We start from the raw sequence: 23,177 nt of genomic DNA, 5'->3' as shown, positions 1-23,177 counted from the left end.
CATTCATCTACCACTCTTGAGGTTCAGGATTCGATTCCTGACAGAATGGACGTGAAATATTGGTTTCAAGGTGGTTCTACACTGCAATATATTAATGTTTCTAAACTGGCACCTGAGCTGTACCGAAAATGATTATAGATACGCTCTTAATATGCTGACAAAAATAATGTACAGCCGTTTTTGTAATATATTACCTTAAGAACGTTTTACTAAGTAATTTAATGAATACCGATTTTTCTTTGACGTAAAATATAAATAAATCGTTTTTTGTAAATCAATTAATTTTGCCATCACCTGCTACGGACATATAATGACTTATCCTAACGCTATATAGGTAGATGTAGCTGATTTTAAAATAAAAAAATAATTAATTACCTCATGTTAAGAAATTATTTGATATATTTTTGCAATCTAAAAACAATTGTTATTTTCAAAGATGAACTAAAAACACATTATTTAATTTATTTAACATTAAATTTTAATTAGTATGAATGTATTATTGTTTTATGTTTTTTCTTTGAATATCCTATGTTTTTATTTTTCTTTTTCATGCAATCGTATTTAAAATTATTTAAACTCCTATAAATAAACAACTAAAACAGTGTAAGTCACTCTCCAAGCACAAGAGTTAGTCTCTTTTTTTGGAGAGTTACAGTGGTAACATTTACTAGATGTGTAAAAGTAGATATGTTAAGAATTTTACAATAACATGTACTTTTTAAAAATTTTATTAAAAAAATATAAAAAAAAGTATAATTGTCTTAGTTTATTTATTGTTTAGTTTTTGTAAAACAGTATTTTGTTACTTGAATTCAATAAAATACAAATACTATCAAGAGTTTCAGTATTTCAACTGATATTTTTTACAGATTTTTAGTCTTTTTTACATTTGAATCTTATTTAATACATCAAATTTTTCCACTAACATTTCTTGGTAGAAATGTATTTTTATTATAATTAGAAAAATACTTTACCTAGTTTTTTTAACTATTACGAATAATTCTCATTATTTGGTCTCGTCTGAATACCAGTCACGATGAAACCCGGTCACTGATGTTAAATATAAAATTAATTCGAAATTTTGTAACGTAAGAAAAATTTGTAACGTGAGAAACATTTGTACTTTGTAGTTATTATATTTTAAATTTAGTTTTTTGTATTATTTTACATTTTCTTTTCTTTCCTACTCTTACCATTCTCTCTTCGTTTCCTATTTATTTAAACTCCTGTTTTTTAAACTCCCGAACTTCATGTTATGTTTTTTTTTATATATTTGGTATTCAATGCGAGAACCGTTATTTGTCTAATTATTATTAAAAGTTACTTAGCATGTATTGGTTAATTGGGGTCAGTAAATAAAAAAAATAAAAGTTGTTTTCACATTATTACGCTTTGATTTTATTTATTTTTTCGAGTTTATATTGAATTAAAAAGGATCAACGATAGTAAAAAATAAATGTTTTTCCGTAAATATAATAAATTAAATAAAATACTATTTTTATTTTGCGTTTGTTTATGAATGTCTGCTCATTATTTGTTTTTGATAAACAAATCAAATGCGCAATTATTCAGAGGTATTTGTGAAAGTGGGGTTTGAGTATTCCTGTTTAAGCTTTTAAGCTTTCAAAGATAGCAGAAACGGAAAAAACGAATTCTTTTTACTGCGATCTGAGTTTTTACAAGTGATATTATCAAGTAATGTAACCAACCAGAGTGGTCACTCTATGGAGTGGAGTGTAAACATTTCTTGACTTTGATAGATCGTTTTTAATTAGGGCCTTCTAACTTGCTAAAACTCCCAAGCTAGAGTTGCAAGCACCAAATAAAGTCAGCGTGAACTGATCAGAAAAACTCAACATAACAATTTCAACATTAAATTAGTACATTATTACGGAATCGTTCTTTCTTCACTGTGTCTCTATTTCCGCAACCTCCCAGCTGTGATTTTGAATAATATATTTCTGAATTAAGGTGGATTCTTCACTGTGAGAATATTTTAAACGCTAACAGATGTCAGCAGTTTATTCTCAATTAAAATCTTTTCTTCTCATTTTTCAGTCTTCAGTAATAAACTTTGTGGTGAAAAAAATGTTCATCCTTTAGTCAAAAGACGAATTAACGAAATCTCTTTTACCGAAGTTAGTAAAAATACTACACTTATTTTTAAAATGTTAGTTAATTAAGTTACTTTATGTTTAATTAAGTAAGTTCAAAACATTTTAAGAACTAATATTAACTTTTAATAACATTGCAATTTTTTACCAAATTTCTAAACGACATTTTTTTTCAAATTAATTTTAAATATTTCTAAACTAACTAATTAACTAACCATCACGCCATTTCCCCGGAGGGATAGGCAGAGAGGATAGAACGCCACACCACTCTGTCCTGGCACACTTCCTTTGCTTCCTTCACATTCATACATCTTCTCATACACGCACGTCGATTATTCCGACTTTTCACATGACCACTTTCGAGAATTTGTTGTACTTGATCATGCCATGTCTATCTCGGCCTTCCTCGACTTCTACAAACAGACACATTCGCATCATAAATCTTTTTAGCCGTTCTCTCATCATTCATTCGCTCCACATGACCGAACCATCGCAAAAGACCTTTCTTAATTTCGTCGATAATGCTTAACTCAGCCTTGCATTCTGCTCTAATTTCGACATTAGGGCACCTATCATACATTTTTTTCCGCACATTCGCCTGAGGGATCGCATTTCAACAGCATTCAGTCTACTTTCGTCCCTTTTTTTCCAACTCCATGCTTCGCTTCCATACATTAGGGTTGGTACCAGAACTCCATTATGAACTGCTAATTTAGCCTCTTGCGATAGACACTTATTTGCTACGACAGACTTTAAGGCACCATTAACTCTGTTACCGGCACTAACCCTCCTTTCAATTTCAATATTTCAATACTATCTATTTCTTTTACTTCTTATATGTTATCTTATCTTTTATTCCTCTAGTTTAATATGTATTGTATTCTTAGGTTAATTTGATTTAATATTATATTTTATTTTAATAATTTTATGTAAAAAATATATATATCATACTTTATTTGTTGCTTTACTGTGTTAATGTGTTCTAGATTATCTTCGTTCGTTTAATTGATCGTTTTTAAAGGTATATTGTTATTTAAAAAGAAAATCGTTACCGCGTAGGAGTAGGCAGATAAAATAGACTGCCAAACCACTCTGTCTTACAAAAAGATCTCGCTTGTTCATAAATATTTTCAAGCAGGCACGCCGAATATTCCGAGTTTTGACATGTCCATCTTTAAATATGTATTGGATTTGGTCACAAACCATCAACATTTTCAGAGTATTTTTTCAGCAGTTGTTTCGCTGTCTATTTGCTCTACATTACCAAACCAGCACTCTATTTTTGATTTGATTTAAAATAATACGAATGCTGCTTTTTTTTAAACATTTATTCAATAATTTTAACTAGTGGCCGGGTTTTTGGTCTGACGATGTCAGTTAGGCAAAACAGGTCACCGAAGCGAGTTATTAATGTATATTCTTAAAACCTTAACCTCGTTTTAAAAAAGAAAATCCTTCTATTTTCTAATTTCTTCTTCCTATTTCCTTCCAAACTTATACCTGAACCCACATTTCTTATCCTTAAAAGTGTACAACATAATGTACTTGAATTACGTTCATATGTGCAAGCCTTATCTCTCATAAACAAAACGGCTGTTATTATCAGTTAATTAGATTTATTTACCTACATTTTTGAATGTAGGTAAATAAATCTAATTGAAACTGTTTTATGTTTAAAAAAAAAACAACCGTTCTTATTGACGAGCAACTTTTTTGTGTATGTGAGCACCGCCAAGGAGACTTATGTTCTCAGATGCGGTGTGCGGTATGTGGTGACCAGTTGCTATCCTTATTTTTATTTTAAATTAATTTATAAACCCTTACAGATAACAATTGTTTACAAAATATTTTTTCTTTTTTAAATTCATATTCTTTTTATGGCCAATGATTTTTTTTTAAAAACATTTTGTAGAGGTTGTCTGAGTCTTTTGTTTAGTTTTGTCTGGTAGTTTATTGTATAATATCAGTCCCTGGTTTATTAGTCTCGACCTCGACCACCCTTGACTCGTTTTAGAAAGTTGTCTATGATATCGTTCTGATATTCTCGTATTGTGTTTATGTTTAATATAATTGTTTAGTTTTAGTTCTTTTGACTAGTCGGTTTTAAGTGAGCTGGAAGATATCGCTTTAAGCAATAAGTCCACCAAAGCTCTTATTTATAGCACTTTAAAATTTAAATACGTAAATTAATAAGTGTGATGAATTAGAGTACAGAACACTCAGACTTAACATTAATTTCATTAATTTATTTTTCCATCGGAAATCGAACCCGGAACTTTTCGCGTGTGTCAAGCGTCTTGGCTATTATACCACGGAGGTTGCCTAGACGAGCACTATCGATGAAATTAAGAAATAGTCTGAGTGTTTTACTTACGTTTTTTTATGGAACTGCCATTTACTTATAATTATAAAAATGAAAATACTAGATTAAGTTTTTATCACATTTATTTACAATTATATCCCATGTTCGTCAGACAAACAGAAATTTGTAAAAACCAGCGTTAAATAACATATTTTTTTTTTCTATTTAAACTTTTTGCAACAGAGAGTGAAAACATTGTTAAGAAGGGAATATGGAAGTCTAGGGATTTACAGGGCTTATGACCCTGTCATTGGCTGGCGTAAGTGGCCACTTTACACATTGTGTAAAATTCACGATTCTGCCCGTGTTTGAACATCCACATTTCCTCAACTCTTCCATCTGTAGACTTTTGTGAAGTAAAAAAGCTGAAACCTTTATTATGCGGGTGAGATTCATCCGGCTGAACCAAATCGCCTACTAGGCAACGCCTGAAAACAATTTTCCAATTTTTATATTTCTTTTTTTACCAGGTAGTTAATTCAACAATGTTTGAGTAAGTCCAAATGCTTGCAGACTGGCTAGATTTCCTCCCTAGGGAGTAGTTCATAATTAAACTAATTGCAACCGAGAGGGAAAACATTTTAGAGAAGGGGATATGGAAGTCTAGGCATTTATAGGGCTTATGCTTCCTAACTCAAACATTGATATTTTATTTCGCTTAATTGACTTCGCTTATTCGTAGTGAAAATCCCTGTTTACAATGGAATAATTATTATACGCAAGCAGCGTCGAATAATTTAAGGGTCACCGATGTACAATAATGCATAATAGTTTGAACTTCCTGGGTACTGCAGCGCCTCTGAAATATTACGGCAGTAAACGGGTAAACTCGCTTTCTACCCTACTTTGCCGAAGAGCCTGGAGCCTGTGACAACGCCTAAAAAGCTCAAACAATACGCTTTTCCAAGCCACTGCAAGGTGGATCCACTCATCCTTGTTGAAGCATTGACTACAAAAAGTTAACCTGCCATTCTGACTTATAGTAAATTGATTCCATTTTATATTTTTGCTTCAAACATTGATTAAATTTATTAATTTTCTTATTGTATGTATTGATGTGATGTTAATTATTTTTATATTATTAATGTTTTGAGTTCACCTTAATTGCTGCAGACAAGTACAAGATTCAACCCCTTAGATAGCTGTAAATATATCATATTAATAAAGAGATAAAACAAAAAGTTATTATTTATTTATTTCATTGCAATGAATTATTACAAATTTAGTGTTTTAAATATAAAATCAAACAAATATTAAAAATATAAATGGTTTTTATATTTTAAAATATTTATACTCAAAACTGCAATGAAAACACAAATATGATAAAATAAAACACAATTAATTTAGAGCTCTTCTTACTATAAAATATTTTTTGATTTTGTTAACGTTCTGCCAATAAACAAACAGTGTCAGTATAAGATAATGACAGATCATTTCCTCGATTGCAATTTTAAATCCAAAGTAAACCACCAGATCATGACCCGACTAGTATCGGCACAGCAGCTGATGGTACCACGACAGAAAAACTACTATGGTGACAGAACAATGGGTAGTGTAGTACCAACACTGTACAATTTAATACCAGCCAAAAATCGTGAAGAAAAATACCTAATTTCATTTTAAAAAATAGTCAAAAATTTTTTAAACAGCAAGTGAAACTTAAGTGTATAAATATATTTTATTCTTCAATTATTATTAAACTATATACTTACTTATAAATTTAAAAAAAATGTAATGTAACTCGCAGACAAGCTTCAGCTTTGCGGGAACAAAAATACAATTATGTATGTTACTTATTTGTTAAAATGAATAAAACTTAAAAATTAAAAAAAAAAAAAAACAGTACTGTAAAGTGTTCAAAATTTGATTTAATCAAAACGTTAAGGATTTCACATCAGGCATATTAGTAAAACAAAGTAAAACTGCCCACTGAGTCTTTCAATATAGAAGTGAATAAAAGTAATGAAGCGAGAATATGTCATGTTAAGAAAGTTTTCTTTATGAATCAAAAATGATATTCGGCATCCGTTAGCTTTTCCGCGGCTTTTAAAAGGATATTATTTTGACATCGTTCCAATAAACTTTATATCTCAATTCCTTTCATGTTTGTAGTGAAAATACTCAAGTTAGGTAAATGTTAAGGGACCCGCCGATAGGAGTGGAAAAACATTCGTTTTTTGTTATGAAAACAGGAGGGTAAATAAGTTTGTCATAAATTCCTAACGGAAAATAAATAAAGGACCAGTGACAAATGAAATCTGCGGATTCAACGTTGTTACATTGGGCCTAATGCTAAGTAAACACTTTCAGAGGCTTCTGTCGGTTCTGAAAACCTGTCTATAGAAAATAAAAAAGGGTTTCCAATGGATATTGCGGGAGAAAGGGACAAAGAGGACCATTTAATAATTTGCCGAATTGGCAAGAAGCCTTATAAAGGACGAAACGTACGAGTGGTTTTGATAGATTATTTGATTTATTTTATATAAGATGTATTTTTAGTTGGCTTACATGCTCATTACGCACAAAAACTCCTCGCTGCGGGATTTCAGCACCTTAACGTGACAGAAAGTCTTTAAAGCAGTGAGCATTATGATGAATTATATAGTTTTATTACTTCGAATGTTCCGTGGGTTTCAGTTTTGCGTTTTGAGCAAAATTTAAAATATTATCTTACTTTAAGAATGTTTAAACACTCCCTGTTTGTCTACGATAAGGAATTCTCCTTGTTTTGAAAACGTTTTTTTAAACGGCCAAATTCACAAATAAGTCATTAATACATATTTTGATACATAGTTAGAAAAGAAGAGTCTAAAACTGGCAATCCTAGCATGAAAAAGATCCACCGCTCTCGGTAGGCTGTTCAATATACCAATTATTCTCCCCACAGGCATCATCAACGTTCAGGAAAAATTAGGAGTATGTGTTGCCTAGCTCTAAACTCTTGTGTGGCTGTGATGTCATACTAGTCGACATAGGACACAAGACTTCATATATCTGTCTTATTTTTTCAAATGATGAGTTCGTATTTTTCGTAATCTTCAATTTGTCATTTTCGCACCTAATTTAGAAAGAAAAATTTGTACAACTATGCTCAATGTTAAAACAAAAAATATTTTTTCTTGCTATGCGAAGAACAAATGTCCGCTAATTCAGCAACACATATATACATATACCTTATACAAGAGAGAGCACGAAGATAAAAATCATAATAAGGAAGACAGAGACGCTGTTCTACAGCGGGTGTTGTCTAAAACAGATTCAGTCTTCAGTCGGTTGATGACAGTGATGGGGGACTCACAACATGAGCGGCGTATTTGTGATTTTTAATTTATTTTGCTATGACAAAGCTTAATAATATGTTGATTCACATGAATCATGGAAAATGAATAATTAAACAGTATGTCTCCATGTTTTATTTTTTTCAAATGTCTGAACTTTAGAATATTCCGTCTTTTACAAGTGGTAACACGATGTTACATCACCGCTCGCAAAGTGATTATTTACCACCGTCTTTTAATAGTTTAATATTGGCTCGGTACATATAATTTCATGCACTTCAAAATGTCGGGATTATAAATTTATCCATTCAGAAGTTAAAAGGCCATCATAAGCATGGCATCGGTCCCTCTTGTCCGCAAACTTGTGAAACCGGGCATACCTAAAAAGGTATAATGATGGGTACTGCAATGGATATTATTCCTATTCTCTCATGTTTAGTTAACGAAGATTATTTTTTTGTATTTTTTCCACAATTAGCGAGTAAGTGGCTTCCTTAGGCCTCCACACCACTGGATTACTCTCCAAAATACTACGCACTAAAAACGCACATAAAAGTTTGATGGTATTCAATTCTGCGAAGTGTTTAGAATTATGCATTACAAATCCCAACATCTTGGGAGCTGAATCACTCACATTGACAATGTGACTATGAAACGTTAATAAGGTATCAACGGTCACTCACAGGTTCTTGGTTTCCGAGCTATACTTCAAAGAAAGCTGTAAGTTATCCATTTTTATTATTTTCCTCAAATGCTACAAATAGACAAAACATGCATTCAAATCATAATAATATGATTTTAATGAAACACAACTTGTCTATTTGAAGCGTTCACGGATGAAGATACAAATATGTGTTTTTAGAGGATAACTCTGAAGTTCTGATTTTAAAATTACCTAGTTATAGTAAATACCCCACAATATGATGTAAGAAAGGTACAAAATACAAATTCTCAATGAAAGACGTCATGAAAAAATTACTTATAGAAGTATCAAAATTGTGTTTATGTATTAAGTAGAGCAGTGTTATAGAATACTTGATCTTTTTTTCAAAAGATTTACAAATATCGAGAGAAGATTTTGTCAAAATAATAAAACAAAAAGCAGGAAAACACGCATCCAAAGAACACAAATATATCATGTTATGTTTACAAGGGCTAAAAAAACTTTGGAAAAATCTCAATAGTTTGGGATTTGCTTCCCAACTTAGTTATCAATGTGAACATCTAAAACTTTCAGCGTAACTTTTTTTATTCTTTCCGAATACCCAAAGAAGGGAATCTTTTTAGGTGAATCGCGAAATTTACTTTAAGCCCTTAAGGGACTCGCCCCTGACGAAAAGATTTTTCAAGTCGAATTGGGGACAGTGTTTAAAGCAGTTTTAAACAGTTTTATTTGTTAATAATATTTTATTTTTTTAAAAGTAAAAGTCAGTGTTTTAAACAATGCAATAAAATAAAACAGATTATCATGATTTGCAGAATATTGTTTTTGATTTTTATTTTAACTCCACGTGAGGATTCTGGTTCTGTCAATTTACAGTTCTGTGCGAGAAAGAAAATTAGAATTCTGGTCGAATTGTATAAGAAAGTGCACGAGAATAGAATTTATAACAATGATGACAGAGACGCAGTTCTGTGGCCAGTTTTTATGTAAAATAGACAACAAAAAAAATCGTTCAATCTGTCGGTTATTGGCAGTGAGCGGGAGTGCACGCTGGTTAAATTAATGACCAGTGTATTTATGATTATTTATTTAACATATTAAAACAGAGATGAATAACATTTTAGAGAAAGTAATATAGAAGTCTAGGCATCTACATGGCTTATGTCCTGTCATTGGCTGGTTTAAGTGGAAAAAAGAACTGATTGTTTATTTATTTTGAAAAACCAGGACTAAATTATTAACGATTTTCAAACATTATGGAAAAGGAAATATTTAACTTTGTATCGCTATGTTTTTTTTCAAATCTCTGAATCACAGAGTATTCTGTCTTTTGCTTGAGGTAACATGATGTAACATGGCCGCGGGTAAAGGATTTTTATACTCAGCTTTTTAAGAGTCAAAAATTAAAATGAGTGGAGATTAATCCGCTTGAGGCTTAGGGAATATAAGTGTGTTCGTAAGTGCGTTAGCTTACCAAGGCCGGGATCCATGAATTGAACACCGACAGAGTTGACGTTTGATATTTTTAAAACATTTGTTTTTAAACTAGAATGATTTATTGTTCGTGAACTTGCACTTGAAGCGTTCAACTGGTCATCTTGCCTTTATGTACGTTACGAAAATCGCTAAGATTGTAGTATTGTGGCAATGCCGAATTCACGAATAAGTGCATTAACTTACATATTATATTTGTGATTTTTTAATGTCGACATGTTTAGTTAATGTTAATTAACTTAAAAGTGTTATAAAAAATAGTGTTCATGTCATTAAAAATATGCTTACCATAGTAACTGCATCAGAATTGATTTAGTTGATATGATCCAATCTATTTTGAGATACCCGTATATTCAATATTACTGGTATTTAATACTTTATTTGAAAAATATTGAACTAGTTCTTTCATTTGTTTTTTTATATTTCAAATGCCATTCATATAAAATACATTGAGTTGGTTCAGTATAAATTAACAAAGTAAATTACTTGATAATCTAGAACCACAAGAAATAATTTTATCATAATTATACCTACGGATAAGATGTTTTTTTAAAACTATAAAATCTTTAAAAGTGACAATTTAATGCAGATTTAATCTCCATCTTCAAAACACTAAATGGCTTATTTCAAATCCCAACTATTCTCCAACGAAATACCTCTTAAAATTAGTTATTTAAAAAAAAAATGGTATTGAGATAGTGTAAACTCGCTATAACATCTATTAAACAACATGTTATTGACAGATAAAAGCAGTCATGGGCAAATTGCCTCACGCCAGATATTCAAGAAAGGGTATCTGAGATAGTTAGGTTATGTAGAACGAATAGACGACAAAAGAATGGTAAAACAAATCCATAGGTAACTCCACTATAATTATTTAATAATAATCAACCCGAAATAGTGATTGCTCAAATCATTTTATTGGTTATCAATTACACGGTGTATTTTCACGCAATAAAAATATTTCGTTATAAGTATTTAAATACGGTTATTATTTTAGTTCCACTTGATAATTATTTAAAGATTTTGATTTTCAATAACCCCGCCTTTATTTTGTTACGTTAACCTGCTTTACCTTTTTTGCCAATTTGTTTAATATGTATATTTTTTCAGACCGGAGTTTATGATTGTCAAATTAATTTGTGAATTATGACCGATTATATTTACTTTATTAAAATTTTTATTCAATTTAATTTTTTAACCATGAAGTGGGGACACATAAATATATTATTTTGGGTGCTCTAATAAAAAAAGGTTCATATCTAAATAAATCATATAGTAGGGTAGTATTGTGGACTCATGGACCAACAGTCCCAGGTTCAAATCCCACTCTACCACAACTCGATTTCCCCTTTTCCAGCACAAGTTAATTACGACTTTTAGGTCTGAAAATTTTAATATTTCAGTAAATAATAAGAACATTAATATTTCTCTTTAAAAAAAATAATCTTTAATTTATTAGTTATTTAACTCACGTTTTTTAACCTTCAGCTTGAATTTAGAAATGAATTTTTTTCGTTAATTATTTTTTCCCATAATATTTTTATAATGCCTTGAATAAAATAAAATTAAGTTAATTCGCCTTTTTCTTAACAGAATCTCATTTATTCATTTTCTCTGGTATTGCGATTATATTCACGTTGATTTTTTTTTGCAATTTCGTGTTGAATTATTATTATTACTATTATAAATAATATTATGCACAAATATTATCGTATTGTAAAATATTCTTTGCCCATACCTAAGTTGGTACTTTTAATTCACAATGAAAGTTTTATTTATATATGCATACATTATATTTTAAACATTTTTTTACGTAAATTTAAGAGAAGTTTATTCGTAAAATAAAGCACAATAAAATTTAATAAAAAAATGGAAATAAATTATATAAATTTAATGATTGTTTCTAAAAATCGATTCCGAACTACAAATTGTGATACCAGTAAACTTTCTCCATAAAACATCTAATTCTGGCCATTATTTTCCGTGAATCAGAAATATTTTTAAATCTAAAAAACTATTTTTTTTGTTTTCTTCATTTAAAACATCAATTTTTTACTAATTATTTGACGTAGCACACATATTTGTTATGTTAAACTATTATGACGTTTTTATCTATAAGGTATTGATTACAAAAGTTTTTTTCATTTCACCTAAATAATTTTTTATTAAATTATGATGCAAAAAAAAATATGTTTTCAAAGTTTTTTTAATCATTTAAATTCAAAATTATTACTTTAATAGAGATATACTGTTTTAAAACACGGCAAAATATTGTTTCGGACAAAATTAATTACATTTGATGATTGTCCACATAAATCTCATTTTTTTATTCTTACTGGGTTTGTATTTGAACAAAGATATCGGTTTTAAAGAGGACGTTTGATTGATGAAACACTCCATCTATATAAATGTAAATTAATACGATATTTCACTCTCACGAGCTAACTTTAATATATTATATTGACTTACTTGGTTTATCTAGGTCGCTGATGATATCCTCTGCATCCAGGTATCCTTTCGCTCTGGTGCCTCCAACTTGGAGAAGCAGCAAGACGACTATCATCGTCTCCAAACTCCTCGAAAACTTTCGCCTCATATCGACTCGTTCGCACTTCAATCTCACGATCATTTTAACGTTAACTGGGCAACCACTTGTATTCACTCGAATTTTTAGCAATTTAGTGCACCATTTTACAAATTAAAACTTTATGCAAATTTCAACTGAAAGAACACGTTAATTTAAAAATAATGTTTTCACAAATAATAATATTACAAACGAAAAAATGCTTCAGTTTTTACGACAGCAAGGTCAAGTTATAAATAAATGTTTAATGCAAAAAGAAAAATCAGGAAGTTATATTTTCTAAAAACTGTTTGCTAAGAATAATTATTAGTAGATTTAAGATTTATTGTTTTCAATCAAATCACCCTGATATCATTGATATAATAATCTTTGCAGCGATAATAGCCCAAAACACACATTTTATATATCACCAAAATACGGAATCTAACTCTGGAAATCAATCGCGTCTAATGGAGGTTAGCTACTAGATATTATACAAATTTATTTTTTATAAAATTATTTTTAAAGTGTCAAATTTTGTGTTTAAAACCACAAAATACTATTCTGAAATCATTACTTATACGGAACAAGTTTTTCAAAACATTTTTCATCTAGTACGAGCTTCATTATTCTGAACAGTTTACCCCAAAGGTACTTTTTTAAGGAAATAGCTTTTTTAAGCAATTTACTTTTAAAGTTGAGGCTTCGGAGTTGGTATTTTACGCTAACTAACACCGTACAAAGAAACATTATACAACGAGAAGACTGGGGCGAATCAGACCAATTAACTTATAATTTATTCGATTTCGTAGCGACTGTGCAGATTTAAATTTGAATTGTTAATTAAACGAATGATGACTTTAAAATTAAGACGTCTTTTTGTTTCCTCAGAAACAGTATTCAAATCGTCCTTAATGATAAATACTTTTTGAAAAAAGAAAAGATAGCAATTTTGTTAAAAATTTGAAATATTTAAACACAAAAAGGCAGTGTCACCGTCATTGCTCTATAGCCTTTTACTTTAGAAGTAATGGTGTAAAAAGTAAAAAATGAATGTCATTATTTAAAAATAATCTTCTCTTATTTTTTTGTTTTACAGTCTATAAAGAATGCGGTTTGTCAAAAATTGAACATATCAATGAGTTTTAAAAAAAACGTCAAGTATTTTAATTTAATCTATATGATGTAGGAATAACTAAAAAATGCTTAACTTAGAAGGCTCAAATTATTATTTTAAGTTGTCTATTAAAAACAGGCGCTGTGGTGCAGTTAGTAAGACGGCCAACTGTGAAACTGGCGTCGCGAGTTCGATTCCCGCCAGTTGCAAAAAAAAAATCCGAGAAAGATTTTTTGCTTAACTGGTCTGGGTGTTGTTGTGTATTTTTCACTACCTCCTTCCATGTCCTCTCTATCCCACTTGCTGACAAGTCTCAAAATAGAGGCTTATCGGGTTAAAAAAAACACTGTTTTTTATTGACGCGTATAAAAAATCACACTCAGCAAAAAATAAGCAGAAATATTCCACTTAATCACAAAATCCTTATGAACAACAAGAAGAAGTATTTCTTTATCTTGACATGTTATAAGTAAATATAATAACAAATAAAAAATATGAAAAAGTAAAAAATAAACATGTCTGATTTCTGCTTGATAGAAAAGAATGCTAGTAGATTTTTTTTATTACAAGCCGAACGCACTTATTATTATAATGTTATTACATTTCATTTGTAAAAAAATTAGGTAAAAACCAATTTATGTTAGTAAATGTCAGTAAATAAAAACCAACCTATTTTTTATAGCGATTTTAAATTATCATTTACATTGACAAATATAAACAATCTGATCAAAATTATTTCAAATAAAACGCGTTTGTATTTTTTATTAGTAAAATGCATTTTTGAAATTAAAAGAAATACATGTGCCCCAGTTTCCCCTAATTATAGAATTTTAACGCTTGTTTGAAGAATTAAGTACGGTTGTTTGTTCACCGAGCGCCCGGTCAAAAGGCCCTCTTTCTTGTAATCATATTTGTGGTTTCTGTGGTCAAGACACCATTGAAGTGTTTGATCTATCGCTTTCTAGGAAAATTAACGTACCTCATTCGTAACCGCAAATGGCTCCATTATGAAAGGATATAAAATAATAACTCGCTGTAGCTTACGCCATAAACCAAAATCTAATTATCTCACAGCATTAAAGGTACTAGTATTTACATTTCCACGGTACTTGTTAATTTCATTTTTTTGTTTGCGTGTTTATCTCAAAGCGTAATTTATAATTATATTTAAGAACATAATTATAAAAGTTAAGAAATATAACGCAGATAAAATACTGTAGTATAAAAATGGTTATTATCCATTGGAATTGCACAGACTACATGAACGAAATAAAACTTAATTATTTACATTAATCAAAATACAACATGAAATTTACTCATACGAAGATAATATTAACCAGACAATAGACGCTGTAATGTCGTCTGATCCCTCATGAATATTATTCAAACACCAACTTGCTTGAAAAAATATATATATATATATATTTATTATTCCACAGTTTTTACAATGTGCGAGGTTCACTTTTTCAGATCATGTCTAAATACGTATTTCCTGTGTTTAGGCATCACTTAAAATTAAAACAGACAAAATACAATGCCAAAAAAAGCAACTACAACAAAAATAGTCACAATCTTGTCATGATGTCTTTGAATGTTTTACCAAACCTCAATTGTTTAATTTGTTTTGTCTCTTTTATTTGTAGATTTGTTTTTACTTGTAATATATCTGGTTAACCTTTATAAACGGATGATGTCAATTAATTAATAAAATAAAATAAATTGACCTTGCTGTTCTAGGAAGCATTTTTTACAATATTTCATATAAAAACCTTTTTGTGTCAGAGGTCTGTGTTACAAAAAAAAAGGTAAATTGTTTAATCGAAACGTGACATAATAAATTTTAGTAAAGAAAGTTTCAACTAATTAAAAGTCGTCCGTATAAGTTGATCCTTTTAAAACCTGAAACAAAGAAAGAAAAAAATATTAGTAAAGCAAATAATGAATAATATCTATAACATATATCTATTGGTGGGAAAAAAGGTGAAGATTTAATACAAAATGTGATGATAGTTAAGTAGAAAAAAAACTTTTAGGAAAACAAACTATTATTTCTATATATAATACGATAACATGGATTATTACGTCTAAATACGCCAAGAACGTTAAAATAGTTCTTAAGCTGTAGGTACAATCAAAAGTCTTGCAAGCATACCAACTTCAAAATTGTCATCATCGTCATTCCCTTTCCACACCTAATGATGCATAAGGCACTGCATTGGTGCACCTATCGCAGCGTATCTTGATCATTTTTAGCTACATAGAGGTAAAATGATCAGTTTTACGCTTCAGAGAACAGTCCAGGGACTATGAAGTATTGCTGTGTGAAAACACTATTTTAAAAAAATATTTCAACTTTGTCGGGAATCGAACCCGAGACCGCTTAAATGGTAGGCAAACGCGCTGACCATTACACAACGAGGCCGAAAATTTTACTTAATACTAAAGATAATATCATAATACTGTATTTTTAATTTTCGGCCAACGTATTTCGTGAAGGTATATAATGACATTTATTTTATCGGAATCAAGAATCAATTTTAATAATCATTACTGAAGCCCTCTTAAGCCTGACAAAGAGCACTTCAATATGTGGTAATTGATCATTCAGTATTGCAAACAATTAACATAAGTGTGACCTTTTCCAAGTTTCGTCATTTTTGTTCACCACTACTCTTAAATTAAAAATCAAGTGATTTTTATTTCAAACACAATAGTAATTATTTATTTGAAAAAAAAAACAGAATTGTTAACATATAATTCATAAAGCAGATAAGGGTAAATTGAAACGTAAATTGTAAAAAGAGTCAATAATAATTTTCCACGGGAATGTAAATTATTAATCAATTGTACACGTTATAATGACCCAGCAATAAAAAACAATAAAAAATTAAGAAATGTCAGATTAAGAATCAGCGAAAAAAAATACGTTTGCATAATTAATAATAATAAAAATGAAATTAAGAAAAAAATATATAAATATTTAAAATAAATTATATAATTATAATTTTAAAAAAAATATAAAGCTTAAAGAAAAGAAAAAAATAGCAGTAGAAGAATTTTTACATGGCTATAAAATTTAAATCCACACCTAGTTGTTCTTAGGGCACTTCCTTTTAAAAGTAACTGGAGCGTATTTGGATCACCAGCACGGTAAGTAGATCAATGGATCAGTAGGACAAAGGGATTTTGAGTATTATTTTACTTAAATCTATAACCTACTTCCATTATCTATCAAAATAATTAATAACCAGAAAACGTTTGAAAAGGCTATAAAAAATGGGTAGTGGAGCTGGGTAGAAGTAAAATGGATTGTCTCATTCGCCCAGACCAATATTGAATCAACTGCTCCAGAAGTATATAGCTTATGTAAGGATTTGTTATTTTCATTGTGCGTTTTGTAATGTAAATAATGTAGATGTACATACATATCTAGTTTTTAAAAATCTCTAAATACTTTGTTAATGATCTCTGTTTATTAACTAAGTCTTCTTTGTTTATTCTCAAATGAAAAAAAAAATGTATATTGTTAAGTGTACTCAGCACGGGTAACCCCAGCGAGATCACATTTTGATTATTAATTATAGTTTGTAAGATAAAAATATGAATAAATGAGAAGAAAAAAAAACAGCTTGGCAATAAATTGTTCTTTTTCTGTATCAAATTGTAATATGATTTGTACAGTGTAATTGATTAACATTAACAATATATTCAATAAATCTTGTGTGATTTTTTTTTATAGAAATCGAAACGGCATAACAACTCAGAATAACATATTGTCGTCATTCAAGTAAAAGTAACTTCCCATAAAAAATCAGTTAAGAGTTTTATATGGCATTCAACGCCACCTAACCGAATATCGCACGCAACTACACTGGCTCAGTATCAGGCATAGAAAAAAACATTCACATTCTATCACTTCTTTACAATATTTTTAATAATCTCACTACGCCTGTTTATCTGAGAGAGCTCTTCTATCCTCTATCACAACACAGACTATGTCTCCGTTCTAGTAACGAGAGAACTCTTTTAATACCCTTTTATCGCTCTAATTTTCTTGCCTTCTACTAATGTTAGAAACGCCCCTTCTTTATTGACATTTAAGTCAAGATTAAAATGTCACTATATAATTATTTAAGTTGTTCCTTTATCCTTCTTCTTGCTTTCCCATTCCCTCTTCTCTCTTTAAGGTATGGTGTTAATTTTTTATATACTTTTTATTTTGTTAATTTTTGTTTCTAGTATTGTATAAAATTGTAAGGTTCAATATGTCCATGCTATTGTAATTTTCTCTAACTAAACGGTTTGGGTAGGTAGGAAAAAAATACCTAAAGGCAATATGCTTGCTTTTATATGTATATAAATTGTGTATGTATATAGAGTATTAAATAAAAAAATATAAATAAATAATAAATAAAGCGTAAAATTATTCAAGAGGCAAAAGTCACCATGGTTATTCAGCTAGAAAAAAGTTGCGTTAGTCGAAATGATTTATTGTGAATGAAAATAAGTGGAATCATCAAATAAAATTACAACAAGCATAGATCACTAAAGGTTAATAGAATTTATTGACAGTTTAGGCAGATTTCCATAATTTTTTGAATGTGACAGTTTTCCTCCCAAAAACTAAATTTTACTTGTCTTTAGGTATTAGTAAAATAAAACATAAAATTATAAACATGTTAAAAAATATTTATATACATAAAATATATTTTTAACTTCAAAATTTTATAATTATGTGCAATTTTTTTTTCCAGTTGCGAACTCTTTCGGGTTGCATTGTTTAAATTATAGACAAACAAGCCCCTCAACTAAATTTCAACCACCTTACCACATTACAAACCTTCCAGATTAAATAAAATGCATTTGAAAGAAAAAAATACTAATGAAATTTATAAAAAAGACATGAAAGAATTGAGTTTTATACACAAAATTTCCAAAACACAAAAATCTGACAATATTTGAGTTTGTCCAAATGTTCGTAGACAAAAGACTAGATTTCACCCCCTAGGGAGTCATTTAGATTAACGATTAAAATCGAAAGATTAAAATCAACAGATGGAAGAATTGAAGAAATATAGATGTTCAAACATAGGCAAAATGGTGAATGTTACACAGTGTGTAAAGTGGCCACTTAAACCAGCCAATGATAGGTCATAAGCCCTGTAAATGCCTAGACTTCCATATTCCCTTATTTAAGGTATTCTCCATCCCTTTTGTAATTCGTTAATAAAAATCTGATTTTTCCTAGTTCTCCAAACTTTAGAATTGCGATTTCTCAAAATTGTGTTTTCTGGGTTAGCGATTTTTGCCTGAGCGGTGACGATATATTATAAAATGTTCATCAATTACAATTGTTTGAAGAGTACTTCAAATGTACCTTTAGCAAATAAGTACCGTATATACGTTGTTAAGTAAGCAGGCACGTTAGGTTTGTATTTCGCATTTGAAATAATGAAAAAAGTGCTTGCTCTTGTAGTAAAATCTTTCACAATTTAAGAAATATATCAATGAAACAAAGGTTTCTTTTATCAGTAAAAAGAGTTTTATTTGACTTGTAAATAGCACTAACAGTAAACCATATTTGAAGAACAAGTCAAGTTACTTTGGAATTAAATAATGAGACTTCTAAAATAACCTTCTTACGGATAACAAAAAACTGGGTGCTTTGTAATTACTTTTGATAAAAGCAATTTATATTTTTTTTAAATTTTTTATTTTATTTAAATCTTAAAGTAGGGCACACATATCATACATATTGTTATGTGTGTTCTAATAATAACATTGCAAATATATTTAATTTATAAGTTGTTTATCACATATGTCTTCACCATTATTTTAAATTTTGATATGTTTTTTTCTTCATAAATATTTTTTTCCATTTCGTAATACTTTTTAATTGCTTTAAATAAAATCGAATTTTGTGACTTTGCCTTTTTCCTAAATGGAAGTCTAATTTTGTTCTTTTCTCTAGTATTGTGATCGTGTTCATGCTGGTTCCGATCATTTTTTTTCCAAAATTCTGTTTTTTTATTAGAGTTTATAATTTTATGAACAAATATCATTGTATTGTAAAATATTCTTTGTTTATATGTTAATAATTTCATTTCAGTTACCATCGACTTTACCCTCGTATATCTGTTTTTTTTCAAAATGATTCTAAAGGCTTTATTTTGTAATACGGTTAGTTTATCTATGTTTTCTTTGTTTGATAAAAATAAAATGCTACTACAGTAGTTAACGTGTGGTTCAATAATTGCTTTGTAAATAGTTTTGCAGGAGTCCTTATCAATAAATCTTCTGATCCTTCCCAAAATTGATATTTTTTTTGCAATCTTATTTATTACCATCTTAGCGTTTTGGTGAAATGTAAGTTTTGAATCCAACATTACACCTAAATATTTAATTTCAGTGACTTCATTAAGTTTTTCATTTTCTATTACAATTGATGGCGTATTTTCTATTCTCTTGTTTCCTATATTCATGTATTTAGTTTTGTTAACATTTAATTTTAATTTATTTTAAGCAGAAACTAAGTAAAACGTAAATTTTATACACCTTTCAAATATTGTAGGTAAATTAAATAAATTATTAGTTTGGCTACATGCCTCACTAATATCTGTATAGAGGCAGAAGTTTCTTTTTTTCAATTCGTTTGATAAATCAATAATCTAAAGACAACATGTGATACTTTGAAAGGGTAAACAGAGGAAGATCGTTGATTTTGTTAATTCGATGTTAACTTTTTCTTTCAAGTCGGTCCCTCAACGCTGAGGATCGTGATCATTATAAACACTTCTGATTAGTCTGTTCCATTCCAATCTACTTTCAGCGCGACGAATCGACACGTCAAATTTTAGCCCCGTAGTATTCTTTATTTGGTCAGTCCATCTATCTTGAATTCTACCCCGGCTTTTCCTACCTTCAACCCGGCCAGACATTACTGCCTTTTCTAAATTGTATGGCTCACGTCTAGCAACATGTCGAAATCAAGACAGTATCCTCCTCAAACACACAACTGACAGCTTGCCCACCACATACCGCACACCGCATCTGAGGACATAAATCTCCTTGGTGGTGCCCACATACACGGAAAATTTGCTCATTGTCAAACGAGAAAAGCTGCCCAAAAGAGCTCTCTGAAATATGGTAGCCTTAGCATTTTTGTGCTGAAAAAAGGTAATCCAGAAGAACATAATATAAACTTCATTGAATTGAGAAAAGAGGGAAGTGAATTCTTCACTGACTGGGATTCAATTGATTGGACATGATCAATTCGCCGAAATGATTACAAAACTTTTAAAAATCCTTAAAATGATTTTTGAAAGCCACCAGATCTGTATATCCGACAGGACCTATAACAGGGCCACGGATAGTAGCGAGAAGCTCCATTCGGTAATCGAAGAGAAGGGGAAAAGGACAAGACCACAGGATGTGTTCAAAAGATTGGTTAGGATATCCGCAGCAGCACGAAGGGGAGTCAACAATATAAAAAACAAATAATTTTTGATGAAATTAACCATGATCTTATAAAAACTGCGTAGTCCAGTGATCGGGAATAACCCAAGAAGATTCTAAACGCTGACGGATTGAAAGAAAAAAAAGAAAAGGAACACTCCCTGCAGGGGAAGATTCCCATTGCGATTTAGGTCACACACGACTGACAGACGAGTTGTAATATGGAGCTCTTCCAGTATAGGTGCATTCGTACTTCTGGCTGTCCAAGGCACACGCAGCAGCCTTCTCCAACACCACATCTCGAATGCATCGATCCTCTTCTTCTTGTATGCACGCATTATCCATGTTGATGTAAACAAGGAAGATAATTAATTGCTATAAAATGTATCTTTATAAGTGGTCAATACTCTTTTTTTTAGTTTAACAAAATAAAAGAATCTACGTTTAGTATCAATAGCAAATTTAAGATTATTAACCATATTATGTTTGGATAAAACAAGTAGATAAAATACTATTTTTTCCACTTCGACCTTTATCCACACCTAATAGTGCAATGATTACCGCGTTTGTAATTGATTGAGATATTTCAACGTTTGTCGATTATTTAGTACATAAAACTAAAATGTTAAATCTTGTATTTCAAATTCAGTCGAAGGGCGATTTTATTACAATCAAAAATAATAATATTGGATTTGGTCTTATCTCGATCCTCTCATCAAGTGTCAAAGGTCTGTTCTTAGAGTAATAAATAAAAAACCATACCGCTATCCTTCAGAGCAACTTTTCAAGGAATTTAATGTTTTGGACGTTTGACAATTGTATGCTTAAACAGTAGTAATTAATCATCACAATAATAAAATTGATCATGTCTTAACAGCACACAATATATCAACTCGTAGTGTGACGTCACAGAAACACATTGTACCACGGACGAGAACTTCTTTTGGACAGAGATCTGTTAGCTTTATGGCTTCTAGAATTTACAGTAAGGTTAAATATATTTTATTCAACCAACACGATGTAATTACTATGCAAAAAAATAAAATAACCCTGTGGCTTATTATTTTAGGAAGAAAATAAACCAAAACCTCATTCAACTACATTGCAAGGTAAATTATATTAATATTATCCACGACAATTTAAACATTATACAGTACAATGACAAGAAGGATATAATTTATGTATGTTTGGGTGTGTATGTATATGTGTGTATATATGTATGTATATTTATGTGGGTATGTGTTTATAAGGGTGCACACGCGTGTGTGTATATATATGAAAATATATAAATAAACATTTTTGTTAGTCTGCCTTATCATGAGTCTTCTAGGCATTACTTTATAATGAATATTTAAAAAAAAAAAAAAAAGAAAAGTATATATATTTTAAGCGGAGTCGAAAGTCAGGACATCATCCTAGGCAAAACAAATTAACTAAAAGGTGAATAAAACTATCACATCACTTTAATTTAAATATGTAGTTTCAATTAATAAAATATACGACAAAAATGCTCTCATATAAACAATCTGTTTTATTATCAATATCGAGTTCAACGCAGTATGAAAAGCTAAGCATAAGAATTATTGAAAAATTAAGAAAAGGGCAAAGTGTTGGTTTAAAAAGGTAGTGCAAATTGACTGTAAAATGACAGCTTGAACTAGAAATGCAAATGTTGAAAAATACAGAAAACGAAGAAGACTGCGAAAGACGTAGCATGACTGAATTCAACAAATTCTTGCGTGTATTATAATATGTAGAGGAACCGAGTATTGTACGCAGACACAGAGCGGTGTGGAATTATATTACCTACCCCTACGAGGAAACGACATGATGATTTGTTTTGTGTTTGTCTAAATATATTAATATTTTATATTTAAAATCACTTTAATTAAGTAGAGCCACCAGAGTTATCGTAATTTATTTACTCTACAATCTTCGGCATTATTTAAAACGTAAATTTTACATATTTTGCTAGTTGAGATAGTATACTTTGGATATTTTAACGCAAATTAAATTTGTTAGCTCAAAAAGGTTTAAAATCTTAAAGGGTTTGAACTTTGAAAACAAAAGAGAGCTTTGTTAGAAAGCACGTAATGAAAAGGACTGTTGATAGCTGTGTTAGTAAAC

General features: G+C 29.9%; 1 long non-coding RNA gene across 1 annotated transcript in view; it reads right to left on the bottom strand.

Annotated features, from left to right (window-relative positions):
• Positions 1 to 12,384: 12,384 nt before the first annotated feature.
• Positions 12,385 to 23,177, bottom strand: part of LOC148283064 (uncharacterized) — a 136,410-nt gene continuing 125,617 nt past the window's right edge. The window contains exons 2-3 of the long non-coding RNA XR_015821944.1: positions 15,365 to 15,494; positions 12,385 to 12,636 (exon numbers count right to left, since the gene is read on the bottom strand). This is a non-coding gene — a long non-coding RNA (uncharacterized LOC148283064). The remainder of the gene's footprint in view (positions 12,637 to 15,364; positions 15,495 to 23,177) is intronic.

The sequence above is a fragment of the Micrasema longulum genome, unplaced genomic scaffold (assembly GCF_059751315.1).
Source record: "Micrasema longulum isolate JH-2025_06_02 unplaced genomic scaffold, ASM5975131v1 h1tg000263l, whole genome shotgun sequence".
NCBI lineage: Eukaryota > Metazoa > Arthropoda > Insecta > Trichoptera > Brachycentridae > Micrasema > Micrasema longulum.
Note: the sequence above shows the minus strand (reverse complement) of the source record. Positions and strands in the feature narration are given on the sequence as shown.